The sequence below is a fragment of the Adiantum capillus-veneris genome, chromosome 19 (assembly GCF_014529385.1).
Source record: "Adiantum capillus-veneris isolate H3 chromosome 19, ASM1452938v2, whole genome shotgun sequence".
Taxonomy (NCBI): domain Eukaryota; kingdom Viridiplantae; phylum Streptophyta; class Polypodiopsida; order Polypodiales; family Pteridaceae; genus Adiantum; species Adiantum capillus-veneris.
This window is the reverse complement of record NC_140949.1, coordinates 151,314,884-151,319,262: the sequence shown is the minus strand read 5'-3', so window position 1 is coordinate 151,319,262 and position 4,379 is coordinate 151,314,884.

The following is a 4,379-nucleotide window of genomic DNA, read 5'->3' as shown; positions in this document are numbered from 1 at the left end:
CGTTTAGCTAGGAAAGCACATATCCCTAAACATGTTGGAGAAATCCGACGGAAACCTCGGCATTTGAATTCAATTGTATATTAAATCCTAAGTTGGAAAGAATGGTTGATGGATATACTGTTTGAAATAGGAAAGAATGTCTGCTAGGGAAAATTTAGCTCGGCATGTTCATTTCTATTTCCAATGTTGATACTAGTCCAAACCCCCTCCTGATCACGGGGGGCAGAGTTCCTGGTTAAGGGCTCTTGAATCCACGACTGCTGGTTAAGCGGTGGATACCCACGTCTGCTGGTTAAGCGGTGGGAACCCACGTCTGCTGGTTAAGCGGTGGGAATGTCCATGTCGTGCTTTCTATGCGGTGGACTTACCTAGTGGTATGGGCAGCTAGGCGACCATGGGAGGAGTGAACTCTCGCTGGAGGGGGGATGTTGTACCTCCAGAACATTGGAATTTTAATGAATAAGTTCTAGTAGAATTTTTACTAGAATATTGTCTTGGTGTTGTTTGCAATACTGGTTGAAGGGCTGTCTTAACGAACAATGTGCTTCGGAATTAAAACAAGGAATGTTTATGTTGAAAAACCTTTGTGGTAGTAATTAGGTCACACAAGGAAGTGTGAGTGTGGGGGTGGAAAGTGGGGGCTTGGCTCAGGTTGCCAATGCCTACGAGATGGGTAGTCCCGATTGGTCGGGAACTCTCTATCCCCATAGTGCTTACTCGATATTAGTAATGCTCATTGCCCCTAGAGCGGGGAATTCTCGAGAGTACGTCCCTCTGAAACATGGGGAAAAAGGCACTCGAGGCTTCTCTCCTCTTGGAAGGTGGGTCTTAGGATCTTTAGATAGCTCAAGTACGCTTCCCCTGTGAGGTGGAGCTAGATCTCCCTGCTAGTAGGCTCGAACTCGACTCACTTTGTGATGAGAGATCGTCCGCTAGTCGAACCCCGAACCATTTTGTTTGCTTCCGCAATAGATCTAGTGGCCACGAGGTTCACCATCAGATCCGCCGTTGATACGGCGGGGTGGGGACCTCACAGAAGAGGCCAGGCACAAAAGGGTCAATGCATCTTACAAAACAGTAAAAAGTACCCTTACAACTCTTCTTCAACATCAAGAACCTATGGCAATAGCTCCTTTGACATCAGAAAGTGCTTCCATAGAAACACTCGAGGCACTACAAGAAGAGCTTCACCAAGAAAATCTCTAGTGGCAGTTAATGATATTGGGTATGATGGCCCAAACAACTACACATGAGCAAAAAGTCAAAGAGCTAGAAGAGCAGTTAGCACAAGCAAAGATTGAACTACAAATGCAAAAGGAGAATGCAAATAGAGTGCTCCTTGAAAAGAAAAGGGAGTTGGAAAAACAACCAATGCCAACTCAACCATTAGACACCCACCCTCACTCACACATACATATAGAGTTGTATGATATGCCTGATATGCCAGATCAACCAGGTGCATCTCACCAAGAAGAAGGTGTGCAAGAGCCAACTCTAGGGGATCTTGATGTTAGTGAACAGATAAAACAAAGTATTGAAGAAATGCTTGAAGGGCCAACAAAGGAATACATGGAGTATGAGATTAAAGTGTTAAAATTAGTGGCATTGGCATTCTTAGAGCCCAACAAACAAGTTGAAAGTAGTGGTCACGTCAATCTACCTCTACCACTACTTAAGCATGAGACTATTCTATGGAGATAGAGGATGCGGCCAATGTTGGATAGAAATGAAGAAGGAAATTATGAGGAAATAACACTGACAAGAGAGGTAGCCCAAACACTAGTTGAAGATTATCCAAAGTGGAAAAGGGAATGGTTGGAGGGAGCGACCTCAAGATCTCACAACATACAATAATTCTCCTCAACACGTAAAGATAGATTCGACCTTCTGCCCTCTCCCAAGAAGAAGAACATGGCAAGGCTTTGCAGCATGGAGAGGCAAAAGAATAGCAGTTTTGAGTTACCCTGTCCTTGCAAGCCCACAACTAAGTACCTCACCAACCACTCAATACATAATTCACACTTTGAATGTAACAGTTAAGCTGTTAAGAGATGTCCCAGATTTGGCATGTCAAATGATGGTTAAAATTGCCAAGATGATCATCACATGCATTCAAGTGTCTAAAGACACAAAGGATGATGATCATCCATGGACAATATTCAGGCATCTGCTAGAATTTGCAAGATTCCTTGACAAGGACAAGCATCATGGCAATGTACTCAAGGCTAATGTACTTATCACCACAGCACTTGCAAACCTTTGAGGAAGCCTTTATTATAGGGTTTTTTGAAATTGATACAACTATATTTTGTCATATGGCAAAAGATCAAAGATCTCACGACCAGGTATGTAGCCTATCAAAGCACTTTAACAAAAAATCCATTCAGGCAAGCTCTACAAGAAATCCAAGCAGTTACAAGTGCCCAGGTGTACAAAGTAAAGCTAACAACCTTGGAGCCACATCAACAAGATCCAAAATGACATGCACAAGGACGTGCATCAGCTAGGAAGGGGGGAGTATTTGGCAATTGAAGCAATGGCCACCCTCCTAGTCATGACACTACAAATTTTCAAAGCCTTGTGATAACTTATTAAGAAATGATGTTTTGAGTCATTCAGGAGCCGAGCCTTGAGCCTTGTAATTTTAAATATTTTTCATGAGTACTAATTGTACATTTAGGCATGAACTCTAAAGGGGTCTTTTTAGCCGGCCAAAGTTCTTGTACAAGACCTAAGTATAAAGGTCAAAGGTTTTAATGTGAACCTTATCATCTTTTGAAGGGAACTATTGTCGTACGCAGTGAGCCGTCGCCACACTCCAATTTGTAACCTTTGCCATTGTTGGCTTGGTAATATAAATCTAGTTTTGATTGTTGCATTGCGTTCCTCTCAATGTGCTCTATCTTTCAAGTGTATCTTTAATCAATTATATGTAGCATTCAGACTAATTGGTTTTGAGCTTAATTTGACAATTTAAGGGTATATATGTGTATTTTATATCGTTTTGACTATAGGAAAGGCTTTAGAAACCTTAAAACAACCTGTTAGGATCAATCTGCTGTTGTTTTTTAGTAGTTTAGGAACATGGATTGCGATCCATGTAACTCTCCAAAATGTTGTGATATTCCTTGGGTATGTTTTTGTTAGTTCCCTATAGCTTCCCTTTCAGTTTCGTACAATTTTGAGTTGATTTGCATAGTGACAAGCGTGACGATCTTGAGCGGTGCAAGAAGGACTAGGTTTACTTGAGGGTTATTAGTGGCCTTGGGAATATTGGCTTGCTAATTTGCTGGTGGTTCAATGCAATCCCTTGAAAAGTGGCCTTCTGTTTCACAGTTCCAATAGTAAAACATTCTTGGTGGTGGTGTATAATAAGGTCTTTGTGGTTTGGCTGATGACCCTAGACCAAGTACCCAATTCTCAAGTGCTCCCACCCTCACTATTGGTACACTTAATTTTAATGGGCATTCTTGCCATTCTTGGGAATTCTTCCCAAGGATGCCCCAATTTGTCACCATATTCACACTTAATACACTCACTGATTGAGTGAGTATCCTCCCAACAATGGGTGCACCAAGTTTCCATCTTTGTCCTTACTCCAGAAGATAACTCCAGGATCTTCTTCTTAATTTGTTTCAACTTGATCTCCCAGTCTCCAATCTTGGCTTTCTTGCTTACTAGTTTGTCATTTGAGCTGCTACAATCATTTGAATCACTAGGCTCACTAGAGCTACTTGCTTTCATGATTTTCTAAACTCCCTTGCATTCCATTTTCATGGCTCTATGAACCAACTCATCAAAGGTCCACATGGGGTCTCTAATCTCTAACTTAGCCAGGCCTTCTAATGAGGTCCAATTTGGAAACCATGCTCTGAGACTCTTGTTCCCAAGTGGTGATGATAGCTGCCTGGCCAGGTCTTTGATCTCCTCAACAAACACTTTGACATTAGTCCCCATAGGTTCCTTACAAGGTACTTGTAGGAGCCTTTATGATGAGGTTATTTATACATTGTTGTGTGGACTACAATATTTTCCTTCTTAAAGTAATGTTGTTGAGCCTAGAGTAGACCTACTGACCATACCATCTTCCCTAAATATAGAACAATGTTAAATATAACTATAAGAAATCATGGCTTTGCTTGTAGTGGGAAACTAATAAAAGCCAGCTAGGATCCAATTGTGTAGGACACCACACAAGCAGGAAAAAATTCATACACACCTAAAAGTGAGAAGGAGATAATAAATAATATTTACAATGATAATTTTGAAAATAATTACAATGAACCTTACAATAGAGCTCTAATACCACTTGTAAGGCTCTAATTACGACGGATAATAATTGGTAGCATTCATAATTAATACATTAAATTAACATGCTA